This window comes from Pelophylax lessonae (assembly GCF_965119305.1).
Source record: "Pelophylax lessonae genome assembly, chromosome: 9".
Lineage (NCBI taxonomy): Eukaryota > Metazoa > Chordata > Amphibia > Anura > Ranidae > Pelophylax > Pelophylax lessonae.
Window position 1 is genome coordinate 140,474,240 of NC_138776.1, and position 14,472 is coordinate 140,488,711.

The 14,472-nt window shown below is 41.2% G+C and overlaps 1 long non-coding RNA gene across 1 annotated transcript; it reads left to right on the forward strand.

Annotated features, from left to right (window-relative positions):
- The first annotated feature begins 10,811 nt into the window (after positions 1–10,811).
- On the forward strand, positions 10,812–13,457 carry LOC309563572. The gene is made up of 3 exons (XR_014225718.1): positions 10,812–10,857; positions 11,076–11,184; positions 13,355–13,457. It is a non-coding gene; the product is annotated as an uncharacterized lncRNA (long non-coding RNA).
- Positions 13,458–14,472: the final 1,015 nt, after the last annotated feature.

Here is a 14,472-nt window from a genome sequence, read left to right on the forward strand (position 1 = left end):
TAATGTATCTAAATCCAACTTCTCAGCTGTTGGTAAATGGCTTTTTAACCAAGGCCATACAATTATATAGAGGCACCCGGCAGGGATGTCCTCTATCACCACTCTTATTTTCAGTAGCTATTGAATCTTTGGCACTTCGACTTCGGCAAACCCCTTCTGTACGGGGCATTACATTGGCAGAAAGGATAGATATAGTGGGATTATATGCTGATGATCTTGTTTTATATTTAAATGATGCACATGGATCATTGGAAGCAGCTATGCATATAATAGAACTATTTGGTTCTTATTCAGGCCTTAAAATTAATTGGCAAAAATCCTCCCTTATGCCATTGCAACCACAACTACTCACACTAAGCAAGGATTCAAGTTCATTAAAGGTAGTGTCCTCTTTCAAATACCTGGGAATAAATATTACAAGATTACCACAAGCAGCTTTACAGGCTAACTTTAATCCACTCATGACAACAATTAAAACTAAATTAGCTACTTGGGCTAAATTACCACTTTCAGTTACAGGGAGAATAAATTTAATCAAGATGGTCCTATTACCAAAATGTTTATACATTTTTTCATATATGTCGGTTATAGTCCCTAAAACTATTTTTAAAAAAATAGATGCCCTATTTACCACATTTATTTGGGGAAAGGGTAGAAATAGAATAAAGTTAACCACACTTCAGAGAGCTAAAACAGAAGCAGGTATGGCACTTCCTAATATATACAGATACTATCTCACTGGACAACTTAAACATCTCACAGGATGGATAGTACCAGTAACACTACAGATGGTAGAATCACACCTGGCTCATGTTTTACAAATCGATAATTTACTTATAGCCCTAGAAGCACCTTTGAATAAATGAAAATGTAAGGAAATACCAATGTTAACATCAGCTCGTACAATATGGAGAGAGGCAAAACGTATAGAGGGAAACACACAAATAAACATGTATCTCCCACTATGGCGAAACCCAATGTTTAATCAACTGAAACAATTGGTAGAGTATCAGTTCTGGGAACAAAAGGGGATATCAGTCCTTGCAGACGTATATGACATAACACATATGTACTCTTTTTCAGATATACAAATGAAATATGATATACCACATACCTCATTATATAGATACCTACAGTTGCGACATGCGTTACAAGCGCAATTTGGAGTTTTGGGACCTGGGATCTCTAGATATCCAATGATTGGTATCCTTAGGTCCCAGGGCCCTAAAGGATTAATCTCTAAAATATATGCACATTTAACCAGGGTTAATTCAGGAATGAATCCCTTGGCAATAAGAACAAAATGGCAGGAAATAATTCCCAATTTAACTGATGAAGATTGGAAAGAAGCCTGTTCATCCCATTTATATGTATCGCCAGCAGCAAACAATAGGTTAATACAATTATATTTCCGGGAGGGTCTTTCCCCTCCCCCCACCCCTTCCCCTTTTTTAATACAATTATATATGCTACATCAATCATATCTCTCTCCAAGTAGACTTTATGCAATGCAAAGCATTGCATCTCCTAAATGTTTGAGATGCAGTGCTAAGCGGGCAGACTTTATACATATTATGTGGTTTTGTCCAGTGATATCAAGATTCTGGCAGGAAATAATTCAAATATTATCCTCTGTCCTGAATATGCCTGTACCTTTGACCCCAGAAACCTGTTTGCTGGGTATATTAGATGAAATAACATGGTCTAGATATCACAAGATAACGCTGTTTATGGCAAGGAAAACAATCACAGTTAAGTGGATTCAAGTGAAGCCCCCTGTTGTTAAGAACTGGATAAGAGCGGTAACTCAGATTTTACCATTTGAAAAAGTATTGTATATGCATAGAGGATGCTCAACGAAATATAATAAAATTTGGGATTTGGGATAATTGGAGACAATCAACATTAACCAATGGTTGAATATAAGGAGATAACTAAGGAGGATATAGAGGGATGCACATAGTATGATGAGGAAATAAATCTATGAATGCAATGGAGCAAGGGGTTTGGGCACACCGGGACAACGGCAATCAATTAAGCTAAATGGATATACCTTGGCATAAAGAGATTATGAATACCAAGTAAACAGATAATTATTTGGATATTGTATAATTTTTTTATTTTATATTGTTTTGTCCCTTTTGTTGAAAGGACGTTTGGAATGTTCGTTTTTATGCACATATTGAAATAAAAAGAATTAAAAAAAAAAAAACAATGCGTTGCATTTGAAACAAAGTTATATATATATGTAACAGCCACGTTTAACTGAGCACATACCAGTAGATTAGCTGACCATGTGTAACGCTCCGGCGTTTATTTGTGTGGTGTGGATTTGCAGCTGCGGAAGTTACACTCAGTAGTCATGTAGAGATGTGTTGAACTACCATATCCAACTCTCAAGACTCATCATTGTGCATCAGCCTGTCTCAGCAAGCACATACACAGACACAGACACTCATTAAAGATGTTCCTGGAGTGATATGTTTATATGTGAAAGTATAGAGGTGATACTGAGGGGACAGGCGTGGATAGTGATAGCAATGGTAAGAGGTAACAGATGGTGGTAGTAAGCACTTAGGATAGCAATCATGTACAGGTAACAGGTGGTAGTGAAGAGCAGATGAAGTGTACAGGAGATGCTAGGCTAGTGCAGTGACAAGATGGTAATAGGCTCAAGAGCTTGCAATCTAAGTAGCGGTGCAGATGATAGATGTAACAGTATAGTTCTTAGAGTAGCAATAGTCTTTAGTAAGCAGAGTAGTAGTGAAAGTAGATTAGGAAGGTATTCCCCTGTGGGGTACTTATCACTGGTAGGTTTGTATGGAGAGGGTTCCGGCGGTGAGGTAATGATCTTGTAGCGAGATACAAGATGTTGTAGCAAGTCTTCGGTCAATCCAGGTATTAGGGAATAGCTGGAGGATTCGGCAGCGTTAGGTAATGCTGTAGCAAGCGGTTTGCACGAACACATGTGAGTGAATGCCGGCGGTTGAAATAGCCGCTCAGAGCGGCACTCACTGATGAGGTCATGGAATTTAAAGGGACAGGTACTAGATGCGTTCCACTTATCTATATGGTGGAACGTAATGTACAAATAATAGGCTGGAAGGGTACCGCAGGTACCAGGATCTTACAGTACCCCCCTACTAAGGCCGGCTCCGGAAGGCCTATAACACTGGTCTCTCCGGGTATTTGGAGTGGAACCTTCGTATAAGCCTGGGTGCGTGGACGTCAGAAGCATCCAACCAGGTGTCATCTTGGGGACCATAGTTTTTCCATCTTATGAAATATTGGAGCTTTCCTCTGTGGATACGAGAATCCAAAATTTCTTTAATCTCAAATTCTTCTCCACCTTCAACTTGTATTGGAGGTGGAGGAGCGATGGTAGGTCTAATCCCTTGGTTGGGTGTATGTGGCTTCAATAGAGATACATGGAACGTGGGGTGTATTTTAAGATCTGCCGGTAAAGTGAGTCGAACTTCAGATTCCCCAATGAGCTTCTCAATTGGGAAAGGTCCCAGGAATAGAGGTCCAAGCTTTTTACTAAGAATTTTCAACCTCAAGTTCCTCGTAGATAGCCAAACAAGATCCCCAATAGCATATTGAGGCGAAGGTCTTCTGCAGAGGTCATAGTACCTCTTTTGTTAGCTATGAGCATGTGAGATGGTGGTGTTAAGTAAGCCCAAAGAGTCTTTTATTTGGGTGAGATAGTCAGAGGCTACTGGGTTACTTGATGGTAGGATGCGTGGTGGAAGAATTGTGGGATGGAACCCATAGTTCAGGTAGAACGGACTTTGCTTAGTAGTACTGTGGGTTGCATTGTTATAAGCAAATTCTGCCAGAGGGAGGAGCTCCACCCAATCATCCTGTAGGTATGAGGTGTAGCAACGCAAATATTGTTCAATACACTGGTTGACTCTTTCAGTTTGTCCGTTGGTCTGTGGGTGATAGGGTGAAGTAAGTTTTCGCTCAATGCGCAGTATGTGACATAGAGCTTGCCAAAACTTAGAGATGAACTGCGAGCCCCGGTCAGATAAAAGAGTCTTTGGAATTCCATGTAGTTTGAACACATATTTTACTAGCAATTCCGCTGTTTCCCTAGATGAAGGTAGTCTGCGAATGGGAATTAAATGTGCCATTTTTGTCAGATGGTCCACTGACACTAGGATGGTAGTGAATCCCTTGGACGGTGGTAATTCCACTATGAAGTCTAAAGACACAACTTCCCATGGAACTTTGGGTATTGGTAGACTGCAAAGTAAACCAGAAGGTTTTGTAGTGTCAATTTTGGACCTTGCACAGATGTCACATGAAGAAATGAATTTTTGTACAGACGTCTTCATCCCAGGCCACCAAAATTGCCTAGTGAGCAAATTAAATGTCTTAGTCATACCCATATGTCCTGCCATAGGTACGTCATGGGATAACTCCAAGATTTTGGTACGCATACCGAGAGGTATGTAGAGTTTGTCGTTAAAGTAGCGGAAGCCTTCTGCATCAGTACTTAGTTTAGGTGGTGGTGAATCCAGTCTTAGACTGTGCAGAATCTCTTCCTTTAAGGGACGAACAACACCAATAATACGGTCATGGGGTATTATAGGTAATGAAGGAATTTCGGCACAGTTATCTTCGGTTAACCGTGATAACGCATCTGCCTTCTTGTTTTTGTCTGCAGGTGTATAGGTCACTAAGAAATTGAATCTTAGGAAGAATAGTGACCAACGTACCTGTCGGTGGGAAAGGGTCTTGTTGGTCTGGAGATATTGGAGGTTTTTATGGTCTGTATATATGAGTATTGGCAACCGGGTGCCCTCAAGTAGATGTCGCCAATTCTCCAGTGCCAACTTCATGGCAAGTAACTCTTTTTCACCCACTGGGTAGTTCACCTCTGGGTTACTTAGTGATTTAGAGAAGAAGGCAACTGGGTGAAGTGGTGAAGTATTCGTAGGTCATTGGGAAAGAACTGCTCCTACAGCCATATTTGACGCATCTACCTCCAGGATGTATTGGAGGGATGGGTCTGGATGGCGTAGTATGGGAGCGGTAGTGAAGCTTGATTTCAACAAGCTGAACGCTTTATTTGCTTCTTCAGACCATTTAAATGTTTGCTTAACACTTGTAAGTTGTGTGAGTGGTCTCACAATAGACGAGAAGTTCTTGATGAACTTCCTATAGAAGTTTGAGAATCCAAGAAATCGTTGTAAGGCCTTACGAGTTGTTGGTACAGGCCAATCCAGAATACAGGATATCTTGCTCATATCCATCTTGATGCTGTTCTTGGATATGATGTATCCTAAGAATAACACCTCTTCCTTATGGAATAGGCATTTCTTCAGTTTTACGTACAAGTTGTGTGCGAGCAATCTGGACAACACAAGTCTTACATGTCTTTTATGTTCAGACAAGGATTGAGAGTAAATGAGTATATCGTCCAGATATACTACGACACAGACATCGAGTAGATCTCGGAAGATGTCGTTTATGAACCGCTGAAATGCTGCGGGAGCATTACACAACCCAAACGGCATCACTAGATATTCGAATAGTCCGTATCTAGTTCTGAATGTCGTCTTCCACTCATCCCCACTACGGATGCGGATGAGATTGTAAGCCCCTTTAAGGTCTAACTTTGAGAAGTAAGTGGCTCCACTCCACGCACTTGTTCAATCAGTTCCGGGATGAGAGGTAAGGGATAGCGATCCTTTATCGTAATAATATTTAATTGTCTATAGTCAATAATAGGCCGAAGGCTTAAATCCTTATTGCGGACAAAGAAAAGTCCTGCAGCTGTGGAAGAAGTAGAGGGTCTAATGAACCCTTTCGCTAAGTTCTCATCCAAGTATTCCTTGAGATGAGAAAGTTCATCCTGAGAAAGAGGATAAACATGACCGAAAGGTAGCTTACTATTAGGGAGTAGGTCAATAGAACAATCGTAGTCCCTATGGGGAGGCAACACTTGAGCATTTTTCTCAAGGAAGACTTCTGATAAATCCTGATAGCATGGTGGTGGTGTAATTTCCTCTGACACCATGGACAGGATTTTCTTTTGAGATTGGAGGTTACACGTGGTCTCGCAATAGTGAGAAGGGAAGGTTAGGGACTGTGTCTTCCAATCAATAGTTGGTTGATGTATATGTAACCAGGGAAGTCCCAAAATAATGGCAAAATGTGGTGAGGGTAACACATCAAACGTGGTGGTCTCAACATGAGACTAGTTAGCAGTAGCATGGAGTGCTTGTGTCTGAGTGGTAATTGGACCAGAAGATAACGGGATACCGTTAATCAAACTAACAGAGACAGGTTTGGGTTTTGAAATAATAGGTATTTTATTTAAAGCAACAAAACTTGTGTCAATGTAGTTCCCACAAGATCCTGTGTCGATCATGGCCTTGGTGGTGATCCTAATTTGGTCCCACTGTAGGATCAAACGAATAAAGAGATAGGGATTAGTAAAAGAAGTCGTTAATCCCCCCAGCAAGACCTGTGAACACTCACCCTTTTTCTTGTGGACAAGGGGACAAACGCTTATCAAATGTTCGGCGGAGGCGCAGTACATACAGAGATTTTCTGTTATTCTCCTGGCCTTTTCAGTAGACGATATTGGTGGGCGGATGGTTCCTACCTCCATAGGAGTAGGATCGAAGGACGACTCCCGAGAAGGGTTGGGTAATGGGATTCCCATTTTCTCAGCCTTCCTCTCTCGTAATCGTCTGTCTATTTTGATACTAAGTTGTATCAAGGCATCCAAGGTGCCAGGTAAATCTGCTCGGGCGAGCTCGTCTTTTATGGCTTCAGATAACCCAAGCCTGAACTGGGTTCGCAGAGATGCATCATTCCACCCTGAATCAAGGGTCCATCTCTTGAACTCTGCTACGAAATCTTCAACAGGTCTCCTTCCTTGTTTTAAAGCCCTCAATTGGCTGTCAGCAGTACTCTGCCTATTATAGTCTTCATATAGGCTAAAAAGCTCTGCTAAAAACGTAGGATAGGAGTTGAGAAGAGGGTCATTTTTCTTAATAAGAGAGTCTGCCCAAGCCCGTGGATCACCTGACATATATGATATAGTGGTGCAGACTTTTAATTGGTCTGTAGTGTAAGTACGAGGTTTTAGATTAAAAAGCAATTGACATGCGTTTTTAAATTCACTGAATTTTTTCCGATCACCCGTAAACACTTGTGGAGGGTTTATTTTGGGCTCACGGGGTTGGGCAGCAGTGAGCTGTGAAACACGGGCTATCTGCTGTCTCAAGGTCTGGTTTTCATTTTTCACTTCAGTAAGTGAAAGAATTAATGAATCTACCTTTTGTGATAGTCGTATCACATGTGTAGCTATTTCCGCTGAATCCATTTTTCTGGTTCGTGCAATCTGTAACGCTCCGGCGTTTATTTGTGTGGTGTGGATTTGCAGCTGCGGAAGTTACACTGAGTAGTCATGTAGAGATGTGTTGAACTACCATATCCAACTCTCAAGACTCATCATTGTGCATCAGCCTGTCTCAGCAAGCACATACACAGACACTCATTAAAGATGTTCCTGGAGTGATATGTTTATATGTGAAAGTATAGAGGTGATACTGAGGGGACAGGCGTGGATAGTGATAGCAATGGTAAGAGGTAACAGATGGTGATAGTAAGCACTTAGGATAGCAATCATGTACAGGTAACAGGTGGTAGTGAAGAGCAGATGAAGTGTACAGGAGATGCTAGGCTAGTGCAGTGACAAGATGGTAATAGGCTCAAGAGCTTGCAATCTAAGTAGCGGTGCAGATGATAGATGTAACAGTATAGTTCTTAGAGTAGCAATAGTCTTTAGTAAGCAGAGCAGTAGTGAAAGTAGATTAGGAAGGTATTCCCCTGTGGGGTACTTATCACTGGTAGGTTTGTATGGAGAGGGTTCCGGCGGTGAGGTAATGATCTTGTAGCGAGATACAAGATGTTGTAGCAAGTCTTCGGTCAATCCAGGTATTAGGGAATAGCTGGAGGATTCGGCAGCGTTAGGTAATGCTGTAGCAAGCGGTTTGCACGAACACATGTGAGTGAATGCCGGCGGTTGAAATAGCCGCTCAGAGCGGCACTCACTGATGAGGTCATGGAATTTAAAGGGACAGGTACTAGATGCGTTCCACCTATCTATATGGTGGAACGTAGTGTACAAATAATAGGCTGGAAGGGTACTGCAGGTACCAGGATCTTACACCATGTCAGGGTGGGGTATGGGTCCATAAGGTGGGTAGGTGAAAAAAACAGATCAGGATGGAACATTAAAAGTAAGTGTGGAGAGGTGGTCCAAAAGTGTCTCCAACACAGGTAGGGAGCCTATGTGTGGAAATCAAAACAAAAGGAGATTATTGGTTATAATATTCACAAAGGGAAAGCCATGAAGGTAGAAGGGGGGGGGGGGCTTAATATGGCAAAACAAAAAAAAAAGAATATTCAAAATAACACTGAAGGTGTACAAAAGGTATATACCTGTATGAGATGCCCGGCTGTATTTCTTGGATAGATCAGATAAACATCTACAGGCAAGTGTCTAAATGTGGTCCCTAGGGAAGCCACCATAAAGAAAGCACTGGTAGATCATGACTTTGCACTGAATAATAGTGGCAATCCAAGCCTGTAGACCAGGGGTTCTGATGACTACAAAAGAATAAAAAAAATGGGACATAAAGAAAAAAGGGTTACCAAAAAGATATTTTGGGGAGAATATCCCCTAATATGAATAAGTAGAAAGGGGGCCATACAACAAGCAGGAGACTTGTTACCTTGTGGATGCAAATAAGCCAAACAACCGTCTGGGTCAAGAGGAGCCAGCGTTTTAGTGAGCACAGGGGCTCACTTATATGGCCGACAGACACTGGCGCATGCATCATGCGGGGAGATGCAATGGGCATGCGCCGACTCACAGCCAATGGGACCTGTAGGCTGTTGAGTGCACGGTTCCGCCCCGAGAGGTGAGGGGTGGGGCCCTGCACTCCACAGCCTCCGACGCAAGTCAAGGCAGAGAAGGAGGTACTTGTCGAGAAGGACCGCCCCCTGCATACTGACAAGAAGGGGTGGGGAATGAAGAAGGAAGAAGAGGATAGAGGCCGGATAGAGGCCGGGCACAAGGAGGAATACAGCCAATACCAATCTACCCACAAAGTCCCCCAAAGAAAAAATCCATACCAGACCCTTATCCAAGCTTTCCGCCCCGTCAGGTCAGGAAAGGGGGGGGGGGGGCGAAACAAGCGAGCACTCCTCCTGAACCATACCAGGCCACATGCCCTCAACATGGGCGGGGTGGGTGCTTTTGGGCAGGGGGGCTCTGCACCCCCCACCCCAAAGCACCAATGGTCTCTTCCTGACAACCCTGGGCTGTGGTTGTCAGGGTCTGTGGGTAGGGGGCCAGACCCGAAAAATAGAAAAAAAAGAAAACACTTCTGCCTCCCGGTAGGCCTACCACCGACTGCGCTCTCTTCGCTTTGACAGCTCTTATATAGGCAAGGTGCGGGGCCACCCTGTAAGTCCCCCGGTGGCACCGCCCCCTTCTGATGTCATGTAGGGCCCTCAGATCCCGGCTCTACCCCTATGTGAATGAAACTAAAAAAAAAAAAAACTGTGTAATGTAAAAAAAAAAACAGGGGGCAGTTTTTGACAAGTCCTTTATTATAAATTATTATTTTTATTGTCCCCCATGGTAGCTCCAACATCAATCCAGATGCCGGTAAGTCCCCTGCCTGCAGACTCCCACAACCACAGCCCAGAATTGTGGGGATGACGCCCTTGTCCCCAACATGGGGACAAGGTGCTTTGGGGTCAGGGGGGGCAGAGGGCATGTGGCCTGGTATAGTTCAGGAGGGGGAAGGGCAATTGCCCCCCCCCCCCCTTTTCTGGCCCTCAAGGCTGCATGCTCTGATAAAGGGTCTGGTATAGATTTTTTTTGGAGGGGGGAGGGGCCCACACAGTTTTTTTTTTTTTTTTTAATTCTGGCATGGAGTTTCCCCTCAAAATTTCTACCAGACCTAAGGGCCCCCTCACTGTTTTTTTTTTTTTTAATACATTTTTCATTTAGATTTTGCATTGAAATTTGACCTCTGAGCACATGTTCCATGTCACAAGTTGGATCAGTTAAGATGGTGATCCGACTTGGATGTAACTTACATTATATTCTGTGGGCTGAAATTGCACCCAAGTTGGATCAAAGTAGTGCAGGAAGCTTGACACAAGTCGGATCAGTTAAGATGGCTCTCATAGGGAAGCATTGATTTTGAAATCAAAGCCAGAGCGCATGTCGCACCAGTGTGAACCGGGACCAAGAGGGGATTACCTCTCAAATTAAAGAGATTTCCTCTTACTTCCTTTTGTGCCCCTTGGAGATATGTGAAGGGAAATATTCCTAATGCAATACAGACAAAAATATAATAAAGATAGAAATACAATTGGGGTTATATAAAAAAAAAATAAAAAATTATTCTCCACACTAACATGTTTGCTCTGCCTCGCACACAGAAACGTAGCTGACCTAGACCTGTCACTTGATTTCCATCACTTCACACCAGGATTATCCACTGAAAGCCAAAGTCTGACATCCATACAGTTTATCTTGATCTTTCTTTGCTATCAAGATATATTTTATCATTGCAATTAACAAATATTGTTCCTTTTAAAAGATTAAAATCAAGTAACAGCTAAATATTTGCATTCAATTGAGTTAAGATAATTACATGCAACAGATATCTGTAACGGAACAGTACAATTCATTGACATGTAACTGTTAATGGAAAATTTCCCAGATACTCTATTCATTATTATATAATGCACTACATATAAATGATTGCACTAGTGAGCCACAGGTACGGATAAATACAACAGCTTAAAATGGTATGTCTCTGTCTGTCTGTCTCTCTCTCTCTATATATATATATAGTATATAGTTCCTTAATATTATTTTACTGTGTTTTCTTTCATTGACTTATCACGGCATTTCTTGTATTTCTTGTATGGGCACTTTTTCTAAGAGTACTGAATACATGCTGTGTGTATTTAGGCAAACGTATAGGATAGCTGTTTGAGGTTTAATTTGTGCATTCTGATTCTAGAAATACATTTTCGCTGCTCTACTCTGTGCCGCAGTATTGGTGTCCGCATGTAATGCGGCCTGTGGGGTTTATCCTCCACAACCAGTGGAAGAAGGTGGAAAACCCAAAGGTAGGTGAAAAGTATTTCTAATTTATGATTCACCCAAAGACAATTATGAACAGCCACTTCAGTATTAAAGAGAGTACTGCAGCCATTTACATAGTGCCCTATGTCTGAAAGAGGGGGAGTTGTCACCTAGTTTGGAGATGAGTTGTCACCTAGTTTGCAGATGACCCCTTTCTTTGCCTACTTTCAGCTTTCAGTAAGTACACTTTGGCCTCCCACCTCAATTTCATATTGTCAAGATAAAGTCATGCTTTCTTATAAATGGACTGTGTCAGAGAGAGAATTTCTACTTCTAGACTAACATATCCCAAGTGTAGAGTGGATTATTCCAAAATCAAAGTAACTAGTGTAAATGAAGTGCTTTGCAAATGTGCCTTTTATTTTATATTTAAAGCAGTAGAATAGATGAGGTTAGACTATTTTACTGCTTTATAAGCTGACCCTATATTCTGGATAATAGAGGGATGACAGAAGATATTCTACAGAAAGCAGGACCTCAGCTTTCAAATCAAAACATATCCTGATAGGAACAATTGTGGTCAGGAGCATACCTATAGCAATTGCCACCTGAAGCATTTATTTTTGCTATTTGTAAAAGGAAGGGAGTGTTGCGCTCAAACATGTGTTAAAGTGCTTGTGCAGATATTAAATTTCACATAAATTCATATAGATGTATAATCAATACTCAAATAAAATTGATCATTAAAAATTATGAAATATAAAATAATGTGGAAAGTCATCAATCTAAACTAAGCATCACAATTTAGATTGATTTAGATTTAGATTTAGATTGATGATTTTCCACATTATTTTATATTTCATAATTTTTAATGATCAATTTTATTTGAGTATTGATTATACATCTATATGAATTTATGTGAAATTTAATATCTGCATAAGCACTTTAACACATGTTTGAGCGCAACACTCCCTTCCTTTTACAAATTGTATAGCACCACTGCTTTTTTGTTTGCTGCTCACAATAAGGAAGAAATTCCTTATAAAGTCACAGAAAGATTTATTTATCTATACACTTATCAATTAATTTTTCACAATATCACGGTATTAACCATTTGCGCAGTTTTTTTTTTTTTTGGTTTTCACCAAAAACCTTTTTGTACTTATTTATTTTTGCTAGCCACCCCCGTTTGGCAAAAAATGGCTTCTCAGGCGGCAACTTCTGTACTAAGGAGGACAAACAGGGAGGGATTTTGGGGTCCACAAAGAGCCCTGAGGAGGGAAATAGCAGTGTATATTTGCTGAATGTCACATTTACTTATTTAAAAATATGTACCTTCCTGGGAGGGTGCTGAACCTGGATGTCGACTTTTTTCCTTCTTAACCAGCCGCTGCCGCTCTCCTTGACTTCCCTTCCTTTCTTTCCCTTTCCCTTTCTCTGCTTTCTCTTTTCTTTTGTTGTGTATTGATGGCGGGATGTCGTATTTTGTAGTCAGGTCCATGAGACTGCGGGTGGGGGTCGGGTTCCGCTTCCCCCTGGGGGCGCAGTGTGTTCCCGTAAGGGGCGCCCGGGGGGGGGGGGCCTGGACGGCCCGCTCCTTTAAGCACTGAAGAGAGCGATCAGTACCTGCTTCACACTGGTTTGACTGCCATTGTTATTATTATTTGTTTTTTTTTCTCGACTCCTGCTATCCACAATATTTACTTGTACACATTTAATGCTTTCTGCACCATGTGCTCCATGTTGTTTTCAATGTCTATGGTTGGGCCATTTTGGCTCGTTACACTCTGTTGTACTTTTTCTAAAAATCAATAAAAATGATTGAAAATTAAAAATATGTACCTTATAGTTAACATCACAAGGATGATCCTGTGATTGCATAGTATACTGGTTATATAGCAATACTGGTTGTATAGTAACTGGTTTAATTGGTCAATCACAATCACACTTTTTATGGTTGGCTAAGATTCCCCCCCAATTATTTCTTCATCCAGGTTAAATAGCTTTCCCATACAGTATTCGGATGTTTTTACTATAATTTAATATAAACAAGAGGAAACAAATATTATAAGAATGTTATGAGAATACCAACTTTGCTATTTCTTTATTTCTCCCATTACATACTGTAACTATTGAACTAGTGAATATGTTTAAGGGTGCACAGTCTTCAATAATAGTATTAAATTAATAGTTACAATAATATTTTATTTCCAGGTTGTCTTTATAAAGGAGAATGGCATGATCTTGGCAGTCGTTTTAAAAAAGATTGTTTGGATTGCTCATGCAATAATGTTGGATTAATGCAATGTTGCACAGAGTAAGTTGACTCTCATAACTCTGAAAACACATTTATGTTCATGTACTAAAGTTACTACCTATTGTTAACTAAAAATTCTACAAGGCAAAAATCCCGGCTGGCCCAGGAGAGCTTGTCTTACTGTACATAACTTTGTTAGACAGGAGACACTCACAGATTTCAGACCTTGCCTGGTCCAAACCCATGCAGTTAGGTGCAAAGGCTACCAAGGCTTATTGGGTAAACTAGATGCAAAATGAAAAAAAAAGGTATCAAGAAAGAAAGCCTTAAGCCTTGACATAGTTCTGGTGTCATGGAACAGTTCTACTGCTGATACGATGACACCACTGTGATTCTGGCATACTGTATCTATCATCACAACAGTTTTGGTAGGATGGAGCTAAATTTACCAATGAGACAGTACTACACCTTCCAGCAGTGGGTCATTTTGCAAAAAGGGATAGCACACTACTAAGTACACTGATGTTCCTGCATGGATGAGGATGCGCCCGCCAGTTCAGGGTTTATCTACTGCAAAATACTGGTGGCAGTGTGGCTTACACTGCTCTATGGGGGGACTGTAGTGTTTATAGCTGAATGGGTGTAAAGTCTGCAGGATGGTTGCACTTATTACTGAATGAGAATATATATTATTAGCTGGAATTTACTGTATACTACTGGATAGGGGTAAAATATACTGGATTAATGCTGTTGGGAAGGCTGCCATAATTTGTGTTCTTTTTTAACACACCCTTTAGAACCATGCCTACATCGGTCCAGACTTAAGCCCCGTACACTTGCGTCGAAAATTGGCAGGGAATTTTCGGCCAACGTCCGATCTGCCGATTTTCAGCTTGTTAGTATGATGCTTCCGACAACCGACTCCGACTTTTCGGCCGAAAAAAAATCTGGTGTGCAGACTATAAAATTTTTGTTGGCCGATTTTTGTGCAGTCAGTACAGATTTCGACAGGGAAAAATCTGATGAGCAAGTCTGGGCATGCTCAGAGAAGAAAGAACACAAAGAAAGCAAACCA